Source organism: Anser anser, assembly GCF_964211835.1.
Source record: "Anser anser genome assembly, chromosome: 6".
Lineage (NCBI taxonomy): Eukaryota > Metazoa > Chordata > Aves > Anseriformes > Anatidae > Anser > Anser anser.
The window spans coordinates 34848278-34870689 of NC_139726.1; the positions used below are offsets into that span (position 1 = coordinate 34848278).

At 39.6% G+C, this 22412-nt stretch overlaps 1 protein-coding gene and 1 long non-coding RNA gene across 3 annotated transcripts in view; one reads left to right on the forward strand and one right to left on the reverse strand.

The window, feature by feature from the left end:
* The window catches only part of LOC310902062, an 85828-nt gene that overhangs the window by 62509 nt on the left and 907 nt on the right, over positions 1–22412 (forward strand). Inside the window, exons 6-8 of one of the 2 annotated variants that reach the window (XR_014586443.1) lie at positions 701–893; positions 2344–2436; positions 17675–17857. This is a non-coding gene — a long non-coding RNA (uncharacterized lncRNA). Of the gene's footprint in view, positions 1–700; positions 894–2343; positions 2437–5697; positions 5833–17674; positions 17858–22412 lie in introns of those variants that run through there. The other variant, XR_014586444.1, reaches the window with a different exon arrangement.
* Positions 5902–22412, reverse strand: part of LOC310902060 (uncharacterized protein) — a 354895-nt gene continuing 338384 nt past the window's right edge. The window contains exons 1-3 of the transcript XR_014586434.1: positions 8511–8560; positions 7418–7538; positions 5902–6043 (exon numbers count right to left, since the gene is read on the reverse strand). The gene's annotated coding sequence lies outside the window, so the exon portion shown is untranslated. Of the gene's footprint in view, positions 6044–7417; positions 7539–8510 lie in introns of the transcript that reaches the window.

Genomic DNA, 22412 nt, shown 5'->3' on the forward strand with positions numbered 1-22412 from the left:
TCATTGGGCTGCAGGACAAACTCTTCTGCTCTGCTGTTTGCTTGGATCTATCAATATGAACAGAATTATATTGTCTAATGGCACATTAAACAAACTAGCATCCTCTAAGCATCAAGAATAATCGATAGCAAAGCATCAGTATTCTTTTTTCTTTTTTTTTTTTTTTTCTCCTCTTGGACACATACTTGTCTCACGGTGATGTAATCTACTCTGTATTGCCCTGGATTACCGAGAGGGAAGAAGCCCACAGATGCTAGATGGTGTCGTCTCATGCCACTTAAAAGGGCACATTCTACAAATGACTAGGTAGTCTGTGGCAAAGTTGAAATATTTAACTTTTAAAGTTAACATTTGGTTTAAATATGTAAAGACAACCTCCTCTTTAGCGTGAGACATAATGAATACTTTTCAAGTAGTTGTTATGATTACCACTTGAATGTAACTGCATGCTACCTTTCCTAATTAATTTGCAGTCCCAATATATTACTGAGATGCATGAATATTTATGAAGCATCGATATACGGAACAGTAACTTTAGTTTGGTACGCATTCAGAACATGTTACTGCATACGTGAAATAACTTGTCGCGTTCCTTGATGAGAGCTTTGCAACAGGAAAAATGTGAAAACGAATAGAAGAGTGATGTGGTGGGAATTAATTGTCTTGTTTACACTTTTTTTGTGTGTTTGTGGACTTTTAGGGATTAATTAGCAGAACTGTTGAAAGCAGACACTGCAGGCACCGCAGTATTGCAAACAAGCCTACAACAGCAAGACTTCAAGAGCAACTCCGAGGCATGTTCAGTTAGCACAGCAATATTGTTATTTAGCGCCAGCATCACAACGCCCAATATCAACGGATCCCAGAGCTGGAACACAGAGCAGCGCCACAAGGTAAATATATCTACATGAGCTTTTCCCTGGTTTTTCCTCTCTGTTGTCAGTATTAATTTTACCAGGTGCTGCTCCACTGTTACATTGCTGGTGATGGCTCAGGAGTCAGGTACAAATTGTGCATATGGATAAAATCTGTAATAAAGCGATATATTTCCAGCCCTTGTAGCAATAGATTACCCTAACAGTAATGAGCTGAGCGCCTCAGTAGGAATTGCACAGGATGGTCACAACTCCGAGCCTGTGCATTTAGTGGCCAATGCTGCAGTGGTCAATGCAGGGTAGGAAGCTGTCGCTCACGTCCTCCATGCCTGAATGCTTTGTCTCTCTCTCTCTCTCCACCATCCTGCCAACAGCTGCTGATGTAGCCACACTTATTACTGCTCTCTAACCTAGTTCTGTCAAAATGATGTAGATGAGCTCTAAAAATACTTAATATGGATATTTTATTTTTTTTTTAATCCTACAGTATTTGGGCAAGAAAGGGCTAGGGAACAAGTGTCTGTAAGGATGCTCTGGGTGTGTTATGCACATTAGGAGGGTGGCAATCACACCTGAAGGTATTCAGAAGCAGCTTCAGGGTGGTGAAGTCTTGAATTTTTCACTCAGCAAGGCTGCTGAATTTGGCTGACATAGTAGGCTGTCTCATGACTGGTCAGTTTTTCCCCTTGTATCAGCTTCAAAAGCCTGATCTTTATTTTATAGACTAGGCATGCACTGGCTGCAACAAATCTTGATCTCATGCAAAAACCTCAGGCTTTGGCTATACATATGCAAATATGTATGCAAAACTTCCCAGTGCAAAACTTGTGTCCACAGGGAAGACAATGCTAAAACAAACAAAAGTGTTGATTCAAATTCAAAGCAATCGTGAACAGTTCTAACATGTTAGAATTTCAGTGATTCCAATCAAACAACACAATGTTGTGAGTTTTCATACAGCTTTGAGAATGAATGGTAAATCAGCCTTTTCACTGTATGGGAATTTAAAGCAAGTGGAGCAAGGCAGCATTTGACTATGTATGTGTTTGGGTTATTTTAGTCATATTTACACCTTAGGTGTGTCTTGTAAATATTATTTTCTCTGCTACTTTATCATTTTTATGACTTCACATTTTAAGGCTTACAGGATTTTATATCTTTAGCTGAGTAATCACATACAACATGACAAATTGCCACAGGCCAGGCCATATCCAGCCACTTGGTAAGCAAGTGTAGTTAAGAACGCGGTGACACCCTCACCATCTCCATGTCTGCTGTAACTCCTCTGCACGCTGCTTGTCTGGGACCTCTTGGGTTAATCAAAGGTGGCTGCACAGAGCAGAAAAATGTCTAGTTTCTAGGGAGGCAAACTGTTGTGTGACCTTGGAAAGCTTGCCATCTGGTTTTGACAGGAAGCTAAAGCAAGAGGTAACATTCCAAAGGGTAAGGCTGCTACCTTTCTCTGCAGGCCTCCAGATGGATGGGAAAGGGGTGAAAGCAGCAGGATAGTGGAGAGACTTCGTTTCATCCAGCATGATCTATGTGTACAGAGGCTGCTTAGGTGAGTACCTTGTTCATACTCATTTTAAGTGTCCATACGCATCCTTTAGGGCTGCAGTCAAAAGTTCTTCCCTGATCCTTCCTCAGACAGAGGTCCAGAACACATGGGGTGCTTGCAATATGACCTTAAGACCTAAGTGTGAATGTCATGGCAGTAACCAAAGTTGTAGCCAAAGGGCAGGATGATTTTTTTTTTTTTCCTCTGTGTGCTCAGTGTCTAGGAGGTGCAACCAGACACTCAGGCACTTGTATCATCTGGGAAGTTCAGCAAGTTGCAAGTACACCTATAAGTACAGATAACAAGCTTTGTCTTCTGTTGTTTTTATGCTGTTCATCCATAGCAGACCTATCACCATTGCACGCTGCATTATTTTGCCCAGTTAACACAAGAATATCATCAAAAAAGGTGACTACATGATGAGTGACTCCTCAATATCAAAACCAAGTTACTGGAGATACACAGGGATAGCACATACATAAACATTTCTCTTCATATTTTCAAGGGAAAGATGTCTTTATTACAAAGATGGCTGTATAAATGGTTGTTTGTGTGTAAGCTAACAATTTCCACATAAAGCCAGTATTGCTGTCACTGCTTTACTTGGGCAGCTTGTGATCTGCCTAATGGGATTGGATTTACGGTGATTTCAGAGGAATGAGGATGGTGGTTTACTGCTACAAACACAAGTCCTCTATCTTTGACAGTTAAAGTCTGTCCATTCTTCCCTCCCTCATTCCTTCCTTTCCTCTCTACATATTCTACAAACGCTCCTGCCTTCATGGAACGTACACTCTGTATGGTTACTGTTCTATATGCACCGTGTATATAGGTGATGTACTACATGCTATGCATGCTGTAGTTGGACTGTATTATATGCTTTAGTGTGCCAGTATATAGGTGATGTGTTATGTATACAGTGTACACGCTCTATAGTTAGCATTGTCTAAAATGCACCCATGAGTGAAGAAACTCTGCCACCCAGACACACACACACCAACAGTTCCTGTCAGCACTTAATTCCAGTGGAAGGGTCAGCAATAAGAATTTAGCATTTCTAGGTGATTGAAGTGCATACATTTGCTAGGCATCCAAAGCAAAAATGGTTTATTCTCCAAGTTAACTTACGCACAGGAAGGGCTGCAATACTCATATCCTTTATTACATTTTGTTTTATTTAATTAGCAAAATTCAAGTTTATTATCTCTGTTGAAGATCTATCCACAGCAGAGTCTTCAGGCATTGAAATGTCAAAACACTTAACATCCCCCCCCCCCACACTTTATTTTTCTTCTTGGTGTGCCAGTTATTTATAACATATGTCCTTCCAGGCTACACAAAAGCACTCCAAAACTTCAAGTAACCAAAGACTGCCCACATTTTCTTCTTTCTGGTTTATTCATTAATAGTTTAATTTTTTTATTTTTTTTCTGACACATCCCTTTTACTCAGGTCAGCTCCTCAGGTCCTCTCCAGTGCTAGGTATGAGCAGGACTCAAGCCAGATAAGGTTATGGACATGAGGCATGCCTACACTGCACACATGCACCCTTCTGCCTTCCTACTCAGTAGAAACTCATCCGCAATTACATGCACAAGGAGCTGTGGGAAAAACAAACAAAACCATTAGACAGAATGTTAATGTGAGACTAGGCAGGTAGGCTTTATTCTATTTAATTATGTTATGGGTATGTCCCTGCCTACTGACTAAATTGCCTCTTCCTGACAGAGCAGTTAGGTAAAGACATACCCATTCTTCTGACCACCCATGGTTCAAGGCAAGTCAAAGACATTCTTCAGGGGTGTAATTGCTAGCAGGAACTAGGCTTGCATCCTGACACCACATTGGTGAAAGTGCTATGCACATTAATACTAAGTTATTAGGTTCCTGAGTTATTTTTTAATTTTCTAGTACTACCAAACTCTATTTAGCTGAAATACTCCCTTTTGCTTTTAAATATTTTGCTGTTCTGTTTTAGTTGGTACAAAGCTGTGCTCACATTAAAACTTTTCACAGCTGGGACAGCTGACCAAAGGGATGTCCTGTACCACATGGCGTCATGCCCAGTGATAAAACCGGGAGGAGTTTGCTAGGGGGGCTGCCATTGCTCAGGGACTGGTTGGGCATCAACTGGCTGGTGGTAAGCAACTGTGTTGTGCAACACTTGGGTGTTTTGGCTTGTTTTTTCCTATTTCAGCAGCTTCTGGCTTGCTCCCCAGGGGGATGGAGGAGAGACTAGAAAAAAAAGGTAAAAGTGTGAGGACTTGGGGGCTGAGATAAGGACAGTTTACTGAGTAAACAATAACAATAATAATAAGAGGAATAAAATTAAAAAAGCAAGTGATGCACAATGCAACTGCTTGCCACCAGACAACTGATGCCAGACAGTCTCTGAGCAAACAGCAGCCCCCATGGCCAACTCCCCCCGGTTTTATTGTTCAGCATGATGCCCTGGGGTATGGTACATCCTGGGGCCAGTTGTTCTGGCTGTGTCCCCACCCAGCTCCTGGTGCACCCCCAGCCTCCTTGCTGGCAGGGCAGCACAAAGAGCTGACAAGTCCTTGGCTCTGTGGAGGCACTGCTCTGCAACAACTAAAACATCAGTGGGTTATCAGCATTATTTTCATCAAAAATCCAATGCACAGTACTGTACCAGCTGCTAGGAATAAAATTAACACTATCCCAGCCAAAACCAGGACAAGCATAAAGGCAAAAAGGCACAGAGAAGGGAGAGTTACTAGCGTAAGAATATGTAGACTTTTGTTTTTTTAGTCCCTATGGCTGTGAATACTTGTAAATCATATAACAACATACCTGGGCTTCTCTGCCTCTGTTCTTAAATGACGCTATTCCACTCTGTTTTCTACTCCATTCTGCACAAGCTTGCATCAAATATTATCTATTGTCCTTTGTGATTCTCAGGGTCAGTTTCTTCTTAAGAACTTTATCCTAGCTATCAGTATCCATCTTGGTTAATCAAGTTATACCCAGTCCTTATTCCAACAGAATCTTAGAGATAATGGTCTCGTCACCAATTTGACAGCAGAGGCAGACCAGAAATAACTTGCTCTGTTCCACATGTTCTGGCACCAGCCTGAGATGATGAATACTTTCATAAGTGGCAGTGCAATTCAAGGCTCTTCACTCATACGTTTTTTGCAATGTAATCTATATCCGATGTGTTTAGCAGATTCAGCTTGCTTTCAGCTATGCTTTTAATTGAATAAAATTATCACTTTGGAATATATTTTTCTTCTTTCTCAGAAGGTTACCCATTACATCTGTGGGACTTGGTGATTCACTGATTTTTCCTCTATTTTATTGCTGACCATCTTTGAGCCTACAACAACACCTGAAAGGAAAAAAGGTCTGTCAGTGTATATCCTCACCTGGCCAAATGACGCACTCTGTGCCGTTTAGTGATATGAAACAGTCAGTCCGTGTTACTGCTGATCTCTGTCTGGCACATGGGAACCTTTAGAGATGTTTGTTTGAACTCAATTCTTTCAGACTCCAGAAGACAATTCCTTATTCCTAGGATGCTGACTCTCCTTACTGCTCTTTCTAACATAGGTTCAGGCTGTTCTACTTGATGCAAAATTATTTCCACCTAAGTGAGGGAAGACAGAGAGGGAGACAGAAATTTAACAGAAGGCTGTTCAGTATTCATCTTTCTGATGTTCTATTTCTGAATGGTCTGATAGTTAATAGCATCTTAATTAATAATTACTCTGTACAGAAAAAACAGGATTAATGAACCAAAAGAAAAATAAGCATCAGAAACTCAAAAGATCAAGCAAATATACCATGGTGCTATGACTGAAAAAAAAAAGCAGGCATTAAAATACTGATGCTTTATCTTTATGTGAAAGTTTGTAATAGGAAGAGAAAATGCTACAACATGTATCTATTATCGTGATGACAGAAACCGTAATGAACATGGGAAGCATTACAAACTGTCTAATCTCATTTATGGCCGGTATGCCTTAAATCAAATCATCGCCGTTTCAATTATACGACCGAATCTCAATCTCTGATCAGAGACAGAAAGGGACGTGGGGAACGGCATGTATTCCCACAAGAAATGCAGGACTACACGACAGCTTTTAAGCATCCAGGCAGAATTTGGCTCACCATCTATACAGATTGCAAATATTGGCTCGGGGAATTCCTTAATTTTGACCAGGCTTAATGTATACTCAAAACCGTACACTTTAGTTATCAACAGAGGCCTCTCCACTCCGGGTGCGGAGCAGGAGGAACAGCTTTGCCTGCTTTGCACGCAAACAGCATGGGAGGGCTCGGCATGCTCGCTGCTGCTTGTGGCTGCTGCCAGCTTTCAGTGCCACTGGCAGGATGCGAGCGCCCCACAGACTTTGGTTCTTGCTCCTCCTAAGGAGCATCCTCACTGGCCATGCACAGTCACATTTCTACAGCATCTGGATTTTTAGATGCTGCTTACATGAAATAAGGCGTGTCGACTCTCCCTGAAAGCTACACACAAATCATAGGAGCCCAGTGTGAGCAACAGAGCGGCAAACCGCCCCAGCAGTGTCAATGTACTATCCTCTGGTCACTAAAAGCAGATAAAGGGGAATTTATTTTACATTAGAGGTTTATCCCAGGCACTTGTATGTAAATGCAGCATCAGCATACATGTGTTTTTTTTAACCAGCTTTATTCTTCTTAGGAGCAAAAATATTCAGTTTAATAATTTTTTTTTTTAACTCTACTGAAGTTGATTTAATGTGAACTGTCAGCATGTTCAAGGTTTCTGGAGTAGCTTTATGGTTCATCTTATTCTACTTAAATAAAGCAAGAAATTGTCAACAAGTCTAAAAGAATACAATTCTGCCAGGAAAGCATAACATTTCCTTTCACTGTCATGACCTAAACAACTATCTGGACAGTGCACACTATCACAGCATCAACTGTTCTACCACATACAGTCAGGAATTGACAGTCTAGCACTGTTTTTACTCACAGTCACACAGTTCTAGAAAAATCCGGTGTTTATTTGTCCGTGACGGAGCAGTACGCTTCACTTGTTTATGCCAAGTCCTTCCTCATTTTGTGCATCTGTTTCATCATATGTGTCCTGGCAGCTGTGGAAAAGATAAGTTTCAAGAGCCAAGAAAATTTACAGGCAACTACAGATTCTGGCGGTTTAAGGAAGAAACACACATAGGACAATATCCACATCATTTTTTTCCCTAGATCAGTTTCACAAGGTTGGCAGAGATCCAGTCACCCGTAGAGCTCATAAATATGATAGGAATCTGGGTAATACAATTACTGTGCTTCTTTATCAAAGTGATAAAACAGCAAAACACACACAAAAAACAATACTAAAATATACTTGATGATTATTTTTTTCATAACATTACTCAGAGATACACTTTTCAAAGGAGTTTGATCATTATTTGGCTCAGAACTGAATGTTAGATGGAGAAATGCTGACTGACATCATTAATCTGCTTAAAATCCAAGCATCACTCCACCACGTGGCATTGAAGATGCTGTCACCATAACATTATTTCTTTTCTATTTTCTGTCTAATGTTGTTCTGTTAACAAGGAAAACCTTGCATGAGTGCATGTGACAGGTGTGAGGAAAAAGCTACCTCAGAGGCTGGTTGTGTGAAAGGGTTAAACAGAACTGGGTGAAAGCAGAGCTCCCACTGGGCAGCTGAGGGTCAGACTCTGATTTGTGTTAGCTAATAGGCCTGTGAATTTAGAAGACCTATGGAGGAAGATACTAGCCAACTTGTCAAAATAAAAGAGCATATTGTCCAAAAGCAGAAATATGGGGAAAAGAATGACACGTTCAACTGAGCTACAGTTTCAAGTGTTCTTTTGATCTCTGTGAAATGCCTTTGATTTCTAACAGGAGACTATCTGCCATTATATCAAAATATCCATAGAGCTCTTCTAATCATTCCCCGTGTTGTAATGTGCAGAATTGATTCCTCGAATTAAGAGGATGCTGCTCTCCTAAGTAGTCCCATTGAAACCAATTGAGCTACATCAATATGACAGCAAAAGACACAGTCCAGCCTTTAGATTTTTACCACTTACTATTACATGTAATGCTTCAGTCATTACATGACCTGGGACGACAGCCCGACCTGTGCTGTAAAGTACTACTGGATGAACAAGGCAGGCGAGGGGGTGGGGGGTGGGGGGTTGGATACAACAGCTTTCACTCCCTGAGCATTATCAAATCCAATTCCATTGGCATTCAGATCAAGCAATGACTTAAACAGCCAGCCATCTGCATCTTGCTTTTGTCATGGTACTTTACTATTTGATGCTAGTAGCACTTACCAAGTGATGGGGAAATTCAATACTGAATGAACAATGAGGTGATATCTTCACAAACACATTTGCTGAGTGCTTCATTGGTATTTATAGCCTGGTGTCTGTTCTTCAGTGTTTTTACATGTTCCTGTAAATGTTTGAGGTGCTTCAGCTTTTACAAATAGCTCTATTTACATGACAAAAAGTATATTAAGGCATGTACAAGAGAACTTACTCTTCATCATTCACTAGACTCTTATTAAAAAAACTAAAGGTAGTCAATGAAGACAAGGGAAAGATTGCTGTGTCTTGGATTGGAGCTAGTGAATTCTGATAGAATTCGTCTTGGAGATGCACCCATAGGCCGCAATTTTTGTGGGATAATGATTTAACAAGCAGTTACGAAAAACAATCCAATTTGGAAAAACAGATAATGGTCCGTAGATGATTCAAGAGCGAGGAAAGAAGCTATGTTTGCTAATGAGATAGTCCAGTACGTAGATCACAAAGCCCTGTTATTAAATACTAGTGTGTTTAGGCAGGGGTTTTCAAACAACTGCTGAAACCTGCATTTTCTTGCATTAATGTGGCAAAACGTACGACAGAGAGGCTGCAGCCCCTGCCATTGGCTTGTGATAACAGGTAATTGCTGTTTTGTGCAGAGGTGCCTGAGCCTTAGCAAAACAAGGTTTGGTACCTAGCTCACCCATGGACTCTGGGTTGTGTCTCTGATAGGTCCTACCTGTGCACAACACGTGATCCAATGGTGCGCAAAAGAAAACATTACAGAAATTCAGACCCTGGTGTTAGGTAGACTGATAACTTGCAAGTCAGCTTGCATATAACCATTCTGTGCAAGAAACAAGTGATTACATCAGTTTGGATGTATCAAATAACTCCTTATTCTCACTACTTCATATCAAGTTGGAAAGTAATTTCTGCCAAGACAGTTTCATCATATTTTGCTTAATGGTGACTCTAATATTCCAGAATTTTAAATTGCATGCACACTTGCTTTCTCTAGTGGAATACATTTACCATGGCCCAACAAACATGATATATCATAAAGGCAAAATATTTGTAGAAAAACACTAACTTCTTGTGATTTATGACATTATTAAACGTGAGCTGGGATGCAAAGTGAGGAAGAGATGCTAGGCTTGCTTACACAACAGCACTGAGCCTTTCTTTTAGTCAAAAAGGTTACATCAATACAGTCATTACTTACATTAGAAAATGCTCTCAAGTTGAAGATCAGCGTGACCCTCGTTTCGGTGAACCTGTTCACAGGAAAAAGTTCAGTTAACATACAGGCCATGAACCATCCATGATACGAGGATTTCTCTGTCGAAGCTCCCCACATGGGGGTGGCAGGAGAGAGGGTGGGACCACTGAAAATTTCACTGTCCTCTTCCAGTGGCATAGCTCAAGGTGCATGCAGGGGCAAGCTTCTGGCTCAGCAATCTAGGAATTGAATGGTACATCTACAGTGACTCCTGTTTGATAAGCAAAGCCTGCCAAAATGCAGATTCCTCTAATTCCAAGGCAATCTATTTAATCTGGTTTGTGTACAAATTGAGGATGGGCAGTTTGGATGCAAGTAGGAGAACGAGAGGTCAGTGAATTCAGGCACCTTCCTCCTACTAGTTAATGTGTGAAATGCCTCAACTCAGCACATTGAGAACAGCACCAGATATAACTTGTTTTTTCTAAATAATCACAAGCACCTGAGATCACTAAGACAGCCTTCTTTGATTATAATACTTCAGGCCTCTCTGCACATAATGCAAATCCCTTTTAAAAAAACAGTGAATTAAATAATAATAATAATAATAATAAAATGTGCACTAGAAGAGCAAGCATGGACCAAGGAGACGATGCTCCACCCTAAATACCCTTGAGCTGCATCTCCTTTCCTATGAAGGGAGAAGCACTAGGATAAAACAGTGATGTGAGACTTTCTCCATGACAACAGCTGGAAAGGAGCCTGGGGTCCGGCTGCAGTGGTCCCACAAGGGGATGCTCTCACCACCAAGTAAGCTTTTTTCCCCTCTGGTCAATTAAAACTTCATCAGCATTGCACAAAAGCAGCCCACAAAGACCTAATGGGAAAAAGATTAGGAGACAGTTTGCTCTGAATAGCCTGCAGTTTTGTTTAGTTTTATCATCATCTAAATCCACTCTAGGAAATGTATACAATTTGTGTGTCACTGTCCTTTAACAGTTTGCTGCAGGATCTGCCAGAGGAGTCAAAACATATTTTCCCATGTTCAGATGATCTTGCTACACAAGTTACTATCATTACATGTAGCATCTTACACTTTGCTCCAGTACCACCTATTGACCAGTTTAGAAAAATATTCCTGCTTAACAGTAGAATTTAGATGCCTTAATAAAATCTAATACAAGTGCAGTGGCTTTTTGCAAAGAAAAAGGCTTTGTCTGTTGGAACTATTGCTATAGTTCAAAACCTCTCTGCCTGAAATTAGCAGTAAATTGTATGTACCAGTAAGTCATCTTTTTAAGTTAGCAAAACACAACATGTCATGACCCAGCAGGATGTTCCTCTGTAATCTCCTGATAAACACATCCATTTTACATAAAGTGCAAAATATTTTGAAAGCTTTACTTCAAATCTAAGCCCATCAAAGGATCAAACCAGCAGCAACATTTTATGATCTCATCAGACTTACAAGAGACGGGGTGCAGCATTTGGCAAAGTGGTTCACCGAGTGCATGACATCTGACAGAGCTACAGCAAGATATTCCGAACTGATCTGAACACTTAGAGTGATCTAAAAGGTTTGATTTTCCTCCACATTCTTTTTAAAAGGTAAAAAATGAGGCACACAGAGATACCTTATGACCAGTCAAATTTAATCACCCTGCAGACTGCAGTTTGTGCCCTGTTCTTCATCTAACGCTATGCCTCTTACAGTTGCAGGCCATTTATATGCTCATAGTTCAAGGAAAATCTTTGGCTTCCATGCCAAAGCTGTATCTTGGATCTGACATGACAGATACTTCGTAATTTGGTTCAGTACTTAGTCACTTTGGCATTGTTTAGGCCAAATGAGAAGTGTAGAAAAAATTAATTTTGGTTCACCATATCTCCTCATATTGATGCACACATAACCCGTGTGTAATCTGGAGTATACCTGAAGGAAAAACGTGCCTTTGAATTCTCAGTTTCAGGTTCAGAAGGTGCTTCAGCAGCTAGGTAGCAGGAGCAGTTTCCTTTCCTCAACCTGACTTCAAAAACAATCATGTCTCTAATAGGAGAGCAACACAGAACTAATGGCTTTAATGTCTGAAAAAGGCAGAGGTTATTTTTTTATGGTACCATTAGGTTTATAGGAGGAAACTGGTATGGGAGCACTTCATAAAAACCTGTAATATGAACGCATAAAAACAATGGGGGAAAAAAATGAAGAGCAAATTGGTTGCAATTAAATAAGAACTGTGGTATTTGCATGAGGTAGACTATAGGTCCCAGTCAGTATTTCTCAAACTGCATTTTTCAAGTTCAAAATGTAATTTAAACCTGTCTGTGGGCATCAAAAATGAGACAGGAGTCTTTGCAGAATGAGAAGGAGGTAAGTCTGTGCACGGTCTACCACTAGTCATTGACCAGTTGTTCAAACATGTTTGCAGAAGCAGCATAAAAAGTTACACTCAGTGGATGATCAGTCTACGCATCATTTAGGCACATCATTTTTTTCAGAATGATACTGATTAGAACAATTCACAGCCAATAATAATCTTGATCTGACTGGAAGGGCAGCAGAGATGTGACCCTAGCATAAAACAAAGCACACGCTACAGCGAGCAGTGCTAACATGAGGCAAAAGCCTAGGGGGGGTTCCTATTGCCATGCCTGATTAAATGCGTCTTATGGGTATAATTCCTTGAAATTTAAAAAGCTTAATTTTTAAATTGCCAGATAATTGTGTAATTGTAGTATTTGTATTCCCCGTGATGAATCAGAGAGTGTAATTTCTAGCGGTTCCATGAAAATGAAATTGCCTGAAAGCGTTCACGACAGCTCCGCTCTCAGATGCAGCCATGGGGCTTGGAGGTCGGCCCTACAGCAGGGCAGCAATGCTTTACCTGCAGATTCACTGATGAATAACATTACACATAGCATGTCCAGTACATTTTTCATTCTACAAAGTACATAAATCACCTTCATCTGCAGAAAAATAAGATCCCAGAGGTGTTTTCACAGGGCAGGCAGGTGCCTCTGATTTCTCTTTCTAGCAAGCTCATTTAAAGGTAGTTCAGGGGCATGAGCTGCACCGCTGCCGCGTTTTGCTTGGCAAGCGGTGCTGTCGCTGTCCAAGGGAGATACTTCCATGATGAACAGATTGGTTGGACTCTCATGAAAACAATATACCTGTTTCATTTCAAATAAACTTGTGATTCTCAGTGCTCCTTTAAATTTCCCTATTTCACTAAAATGCAAGGCACCTGATAAATGCATGCATGACAGAAGTAATTACAATCAAATTACTGGGAATGCATATCAAAGCTCATGACAACACCAAAAGATGCTAAGGAAAAAGCATCTAAAGCTAGATGCTGCTGAATAAATAAATCATTTAATTTGGGAGAAATATAGGTGGCTATGTACAAAAGGGGTGTTTGTACATTGCTTGGTACAAACACGGGCTGATAAGAGGCCTGCAGAGACAGAGAAAACACATTATGGGCAAAACTTAATCATGGGCAGCTGAAGGTAATCTTCAGCTCTTTCATTTCCACTGTATGGAACTTGGTCTATATTTTTCAAAGACAACTAAAGGCTACTGCAAGACCACATGCCTCTAAACTATTAATTCTGCTAGAAGTTTGGAGAAAAAAAAAAAAAAAGACTTAAGAAAAATGCAAATTCAGGCCAGCAAAAAAGATTTGTCATGACATACAGCAGCTACAGGAGTTTTGGTACTAAGGCGTGCAAATACCATTGCTATCAGTTTAGTCTGAGTCAATCCATCAGTACAGCTATGTGACCAGAAAGTCCAGCGTTGTTCAGCTGGACAACTCCCCCACACCAACCAGCAACAGTCACCATGGAAGTCACATGGTTATTAAGAGGTCCCAGAAACCCCCACATCCAGTACTGAAGAACAACCTCAGTAACAAACAACTGAAAGAGTTAATCTCCACTTGGACGTAAAATGTTCTCAATGGTGTGCAGGCCTCCCGGATCAGAACACCTCCCTTTGGCCTGTCTGTCCATCTCCTCGCTCCTGAGCTGTGATGCGACCCTTGCCTTTCTTGTCTCATCTCATTGCTGCCGGTGAATTTCCTCCAGACATCCTTGTGCAAGACATACACACGCACACACGTACAGGTTTCATGCCCAAAGAAGCTACAAAACAAAGTACGGGGTTGACGCAACAAGGTGCAGCCTTCCAAGTACCTGTAGTAAAATCCTCTATCCTCAAAAGCAGTACCTGGGCCACTGGACCAGGCCTGAGACATAATAAGCACTGCAAACAAAGCTACAGTGTACAACAACAACAAAAAAAACAAGATTGATATCACAGGTATGTGCAGGACTCTTTTATTTTTGAAATAAATTTACTCTAGGGGTAATCAGAAACTTTCTCCTGGTATCGACTTTGAAGTTGTTCAGGGCCAATTTATATCCATTTAATCTAGCAACAATATTTTAAACTAAATAGTTTTTCTCTAGTCTTGGTATTCCCTCCATTGCTGTAATCGTAGGGCATAAGGCCATTGCACTGTGTTTCTCTCAGCAGTGGCACATACATGGGTCACACTCAGAGCAAAGCTACAAATACACGCAGGCATTGTTATTGTTGTTTTTGCTCTTCTGTAACTTCCAAATGATGAGCTACAGAAGTTCTTATTTAGCAGTCCCTCAGAACACAAATTTATGCAGTATAGCTTGTGATATTGCGATACAAACTGCATTTCCTTGTGTAATTAATTTAATCTTATTTTTGTTTTACCAATTGAAAGGCTGTCAGTTTAAAGACATAGCCTTATTTTTCCCCTAAATTTCTATTCGTGTAGCATCTCTTTTCATAAACACACACTGAGGTTTTCCCCAATCAATAATTAATGTTTTAATTGGTATTAAACTCCAAATCTCCTTTTAGTTTCTCCTATAGTACTTTAATATCCCCCTTACAATTATGCCTAAGCCAGAATGCAAAGTTTGTAGGATACGATTCCTGTATTAAGGTTATTTACCTTTGTTTCCCATCAGGTAGATTTTACAAGCAACATTTCTATTAAAAAAATATTTGGATAGAGGAACACCGATTGACAAGTACAGCAAAAATATTTCTCCCTGGAGCTAACACCACCTCTACACACTCCACATTTACATAGAAAATATGCACCACTAAATCATTATGCAAATATAAAACTCAGATTATACACAGTGATTTACACAGGCATCAATTTACTGACTTTTTGGTGGATTCAAGTGTAAATTATTTTCCACTTTGGGGCAGTTTTTTAAATGGTAACATACTGGGATAAGATTTCATTAAAGAGTAGATGGACTTCAAAGTTTGCATTGCAGAGACTTACCTTTAAAGGAAAGCTTCTGATTTCATTGCAATCACATTGAGAAGGGTTCTTAAACTCTATGGCACTCTAAGCCATACATTATCTTCATGTTATCTTCTGTTTATACAATGTTAAGCATACTCCATAAAGTTCAGATATTTTAAACTGTGAGCTCCTTGGGTCAAGAGTTATCTTTTTCTGCACGTTTTTATGATTTTTTTTTTTTTTAGCCCCAACAAGACAATGATCTTTGACTTGATACAAACACCACACATTATTGAAATTATCCATTAGGAATGTAGGAATTCTTTATTTGAGATCAAAACAAATACCCTGACTGTATATTTAAAGATCATCATTGTGTTTAAACAAATAAAAAGTAAATTTGCCTCTTACCACTAATAACTAACAACTACTTCTTGCATCAGACATTTTAGTAGTGATCATCCTTTAAATCGGTGTGTAAATCTACTCCAGTGGTGCTACTAAAAACAATTCACCCACACTGAAAAAAATTGCCTCTCCAGAATTTGACAATTAATCAAAAGTTCTCACATAACACTTCATCTTACAAGTATTTAAGTTTCCAATCTAATATTTGTCTTCTATACCTTCAAAGTTGACATTTCATAATATTTTTAAGGAAAGATTAATAATGTAAAACGGAAAAAATGCTGCCTGGGGCAACAATCAGACAATAATATATAGACTGTTAGACAAAAACCTCAACAAAAAAAAATGTTGCAACTTTATGTTCCTACATTACTGTATTAGACGCTATCACTCACATGAGCTTTACTGAGCTGGAAATAGTTTGGGAGATGGAGGAAAATCATCATAGAATGATAGATCATCATAGAAAATGATCTGTTTAAGCCAAAGAAATAGAATTATCAGTGTCAACTGCTCTGTGTTTTTAATATTTCCAAAGATTGAAATACAGTCTCTAAAATTAAAATACCAACGTGAGCTGTCAACAATCACTGTGAATCCAGGTGTTTCTTGGATATTGTATAATTTTTACTTCATTCGGGGTTTTGCACACAAACTGAGTGACAGAATTTATACTGTGGTGGTATTAAAGTGTCACCTCCAAAAGCAAAGATTTTTCAATGTTTTTTCAACCACATTTTTTAGTAAAATAGGTTTTCCTAAAGCTCATAGTTTTTAAAACTAGTACACATATGAGAAAAACAATTGTTTGAGATATTGTTGTTGCCCAGTTTAAAGTTTTTATTACATAAGAGCATTAAAATTAGGTGTTATAGTATTTTATAAAGTTGGTACAAGCTAGAGTGAAAGAGAGCACTAAAATTTTCATGTATTATAAACAGGTGGTCCTATGATATCATCATCATCTACTACAGACAATTAAGCCAGTCCAAAACCTTCATTTTAAAATAAATAGCAATTTGTATAAAAAAAAAACACCACCAACAACAAAAAAACAGAACATGTATGGCAATCCCGTGCATGATTTGCATTAGTGCGTTCAGATCATATTAAAAAAAAAAACAACTTTCTCAAATTTAAGCAGGCAAAATCCAGAAATAATCACTAAGTCTACGGCACTGCAGTTACTAACACGATTATACTTTCAATTAATGCTTTTAAAACATATGCAGAAGAAAACACAAGGGGTAAAAAAAATATCACAAGCTAGAGCACTAACCTTTGAGGTCTCCTCACTGTGTTCTAAGAGGCCATCATCACGTCAATAAAAATGGGCAGGCTTGGATGCTGCCATCATTTTTATTTCTTATAGTAACTCCTGTTGAGTTACTGTTGTTGACCCAATTACACTCACGACATTACCACGCTGCCGACAACAAAATGTTTTTAACATTTTTTTAATTACAGATGGTGCTAGCATGTTTGAAGGATTATTTCACAGACTGGCTGCTATAAAGTCCACAACCTAAACAACTTGAGATGCTTGAGCTTCATAATGTGAAATCGCTTGTGCTTTCAAAATTCTTACTGTCATTGTACCTTAATCATATACAGGTTAACGACTGCATTATCTATGGTATAGTAACCATCCCAGGTATAGCATGAAGGAGCCCAAGGAAAGGTTTCCTATCTGTAGACTCCCAGAGCTTTCAGAATATCAGCTATCCCGAATATATAAAATACCGAAAAATTTCTCTGTTCAATGGAAAACAACAAGGAAAGATGGAGAAAGGATGTTTTGAGCTCAGTTCCAGGATGCTTTTGAAAGGCAAGGACCAATAAGATAAATGTTTGCAAGTATGATGCAGATGGCATAACATACTTGAGGCTTTTATTATCATATTATAGACTTTCATTTTGTGTTAGAGATTGTCACTTTACAATGCACTTGACATACTATCTCAACAGCTTCCTATAATTTATTTTCTTTCATTCTCCAGACTGAATAAAATTTTCACAAAGAAAAAGCACCAAAAAATGAAGACAAAAACACAACCAAACATTTCAAGATGGAATGAAAGGTAGAAGATGTAGAAGAACTAGAATGTTCGTATTTTCTTGCTACTAATATTTCTGACATTCCTGAATGGTTTCCTGCACCAATAAGAACCACTAACATAAGAGTAAGTATTGCCAAGGTTTCTTTTGCAGTTTTGCAGCACTATAGTTACATGTTACCTGTTCTTTTCAGTTCTACCAGAGGAACAGATAATGTACTGGGATTGCAGGAAAATTGCTCTTCACTCATTGGCTTACTCTCTGGTACAGAGTGTTTTCAGAGATGATCAGACAGTATTTTCAATGAGAAAGAAAATGCTTGTTCAAACTTCTACTAAGAAAGGCTTAGGATGAAATTAAGATCAGTCTAGAATAGTTTATGGTATCACTTGGTCTTATACAGGGACGTATCTCGGACAGCCAGGTTCCTCATATCCCTGTACCCATGGAGCTAATGCCAATTTTGAATTAACACAAAATTGAATTATTAAGATATTTTGCTTTCTTAGATATTAAACCCCTTAGTGCTTCTGCTATTGACATCAGTAGCAAAGAGATCATAGAATCATAGAATCATAGAATATCCTGAGTTGGAGGGGACCCTTAAGGATCATCAAGTCCAACTCTTGATACCGCACAGGTCTACCCAAAAGTTCAGACCATGTGACTAAGTGCACAGTCCAATCTCTTCTTAAATTCAGACAGGCTCGGTGCAGTGACCACTTCCCTGGGGAGCCTGTTCCAGTGTGCAACCACCCTCTCTGTGAAGAACCCCCTCCTGATGTCGAGCCTAAATTTCCCCTGCCTCAGCTTAACCCCGTTCCCGCGGGTCCTGTCACTGGTGTTAATGGAGAAAAGGTCTCCTGCCTCTCGACAACCCCTTACGAGGAAGTTGTAGACTGCGATGAGGTCTCCCCTCAGCCTCCTCTTCTCCAGGCTGAACAGGCCCAGTGACCTCAGCCGTTCCTCGTACGTCTTCCCCTCCAGGCCTTTCACCATCTTCGTAGCCCTCCTCTGTACACTCTCCAACAGTTTCATGTCCTTTTTATACTGTGGTGCCCAGAACTGCACACAGTACTCGAGGTGAGGCCACACCAGCGCAGAGTAGAGCGGGACAATCACCTCCCTTGACCTACTAGCGATGCCGTGCTTGATGCACCCCAGGACACGGTTGGCCCTCCTGGCCGCCAGGGCAGACTGCTGGCTCATATTCAAGAGATGAGAACACAAGTCTTCTTGTAAAGTATTTTCAGAGTAAGGATATAGTTAAAGTATTCCAGACTTAATTATCGATACATTTGAGAATGAAAAATACTACAGAGATAGAGCACAGACAGGTAAGGGGATGATCTGAGATCAACTAACCTCATTTATTTCAACAGTGCATGTGCTTTGTGGAAATTTGATCCAAGTTCCAGGTATCTTGAGAGTTTATGGAAGTTATCTGACACAAATGCTTATGATTACCAGCACTGGGGAAAAAAAAAAAAAAAGAAAAAGAAAAAGAAAAATTACCTAGAGAGTGGAAGATAAAAACAGCTTTTAGCAAACACAACCAGAATGCCAGCCTAGAGATGCCTGCTCATTTTCAGCCAGCATCACACCCAGAACTCAATAAGAACTGATCTGATGCTCACCATTGCTGTTTGTATGCAATTCTGTATCTGGTCTCCCTAGTCTATTTGTGATAGGCCCTGGCATTTTAGAGCACTAGGTACAAGGAACCAAGCAATTGTTTGGACTGCTTTTACACTGTAGAGCATCTGCTATTTTTCTGAGTTTTAGGCTAGCCCTGATGAGGAAAAGGGTTTCCAGCCTGTCCCCGTGATGTTAAATAAGCAGCCATTCCAAACATTATGAAATTAAACATCTTTCTCTATTCTGTGTAATAGAACCAAATTGCTACGATTGTGTCATTAAACGCCCAGTGCAGCTAGTATGAAAAATTGGAGCAGCTTGGCGATTTTTCTTGGGTTCTGTCAGCAGAACACGTCTGCCTGCAACAAGGAATACCTATATCCATATGCTTTCTGTCAGCCCTCATGATAAATGCAGCACAGTCTTTGTGCTTCCAGCAAATAGAGAGAGAAAATGATATATAAAGCCTCTCTTTGTTCTGATTCATGGATAGAAGGCATTGCATAGACAAAGAAAAATGTAATGTCTGCACGCTTATCGGGGGTATTCAACCACTGCAGCTGGGAGCTGATTTAGGAAAAAAAAAATACTGTTTCATTTTATTTTTACAGAATTTGAATCCAAGCTAAACATAGTTGTGAATGATTGGGTTTAGTTGTCTTGTGTCCTCCATCCACTAATGCAAGCACTGTGACCGCTCGGTCTGGGCGCACACGTGCTGCAGGCTCAAGCCTCCCAGTACCAGCAATTCCCCTCCCTGCCACAGCTGAGTCAGCAGCAAAAGGTGAATGAAGGCACCAGAACCATTTGCCGTTGTAGGCCAGCGGCAAAACTGCAAATTCCCTGGAATACTGGGGGGAAATGGGGAGGATGCATGTGCAAATTGCTCATTTTTTCTGCTGATCTTTGAGTGCTGCAGGACTTCCCTATCGCTATAACTAAAAGGCAAAATTTATTTCCAAGTGACCCTTTTATCAAAGTGGTAATGCCAAAAAAAAATCAGGATTATTGTTTTTGCACAATTCAGCTTCCTCCATGGCAATGAGGGTAAACCAAAGACCACATCCAATCAACTAAGTAAAGCCTCCTGTGCTATTTATTACTTGCTTTATTTCCTTTTTACTTCCCTCATTGTGTCAGATAAGGCTTCTACAGAAACTTATGCTGATAGAGTAACACTGTATGGTAATAAATATGTTAGAGGAAATTAATATTAGTAGTCTCACCCGAAGAAGATAGGCAGAATTCGTGAGTCCTCTAGACACTTAGAAAAACACTTCCAAAAGGAAGCTATGACCCACTAGATGTCGTACTGACCTTGCTGAGGGCAGCATCCATAAAGTCGTGGTGGTGGCACATTAACACATCTAGTTGACCTGAGAGAGTCTAGATGGCTGGATTAGCTTGGAAGTTACGGTCTGAATCCTTACACTTTAGACAACTAAACCTGAAAGATATTAACCTTAACAAAATAATTAAGCTTTTAAACTGGTACTTCATTTTCATCACTGAGTTACTATTTGTTTATTTTATCATATTCCAAATCTGAATTAAGTAATCTACAACTATTCACATTCAGATATAATATTTCACAACTGTTAGGCAACAGTGTCAAGAATGATTCTTTCAGAATAACAACGCTGAAATGTGAGCTGCTTTTGGCTATCTTATTAAAGGGACTATTTTTTTTTTTGTAAAGCTCCTATAAAATCCATATGCACAGTAACCCCTATTTGCAAGTAAAAACAGTTGGTGATGTGTGCAATTGTTTATTTTGAATACAGAAATAGACATCTGCATGGACCAATGGATGTGCATGCAAATTTCCTCCCAAACTTTATAGAGACAGGCTTGATCCAAAACCACAAGAGCTTTTTCAAATATTCCCATTCATTTCAGGGATTTTGCCCACAGATGTTATTTCCAAACCATTGACATTACTCCATCACTCTTAAATATCAAGAAGATTAATCCCCCCACCACCACTTTTTTTTTTTTTTTAAACTTATAGCCCAGTAAACATGATATTGAGTTGAATCGAGTTCAAATAATCTAAGCAGAGATTATCTCTAGAAGTAAGCTTGATAGTCACTCAGTAATTAAGCATGAATTGCTAGGTATCTTCTCCTGCAGTGGATATTTATACGCACCCCTCCAGGAAACCTGCTGAACGGACAACTCCTCCATGTTTCCAAAATCCATGCGTTAAAACAAACAAACAAAACCTTCGTAAACCTCAAACACCCTTCACAGTGACATGTTGCTGCAGATAAAGGATCAAAATACCTAAAAGCAAACATGAAATACTCTGACAGGATTTTAAATACTTTAATTGTGTTCATGTTGCAGTGGGGGTTGTTTTGTTTCAGTCTGAAGGGTCAACATAATTAGAAAACTTCCACGTTGCCCTCAGGATGAAGAGTACCACAAACTCTCTAATATTCAAAGAGCTAATGAACACACGATGCTTCTCTGTATTATATATTTGCTTCTACCTAGTCTTTTGGGCCCTTTGGGTCTGTGGGCACAGGGGCATCTTCTGCTTACAATCGCTCCTGGGCACCACAGGGCAACCCACCTGCATGAACCACGTCCACATCAGTGGTCAGGTCTCAAACAGAACCAATACAGCCAAGCTGGCAGCAGTAGCCTCTGACACAGTGCTGGATCTGCACAGGAATGGGTTTTCCTTTAGAAAACCTAAAGTTGCCATTCTTTTGGCTTAAGTCACCGTAGTTCAATAAGATGAGTTGTTTTTCCAGGCTTGCTGATTGATAAGGTTTGACGCGTGTTTAATTTGCATTTAATTACATGCAATCTGGCAAGGGGCTAAAAGGAAGAGTTTATAAAGCAGATATATTTGTATAGATTAGCCAAGTGCCTACTAAGGGAGAATATAGCCATCTATAAATATTTAGAAGAACTGAACAGCAAGGAAAGATAAATATTGTTGAAAATGACCTATTTAGTAGGCCACTGAAGTATAACTGGAAATAAACAAAACAAGCAAAGAGAAAGCCTAAAAACACAGATTATGTTTAG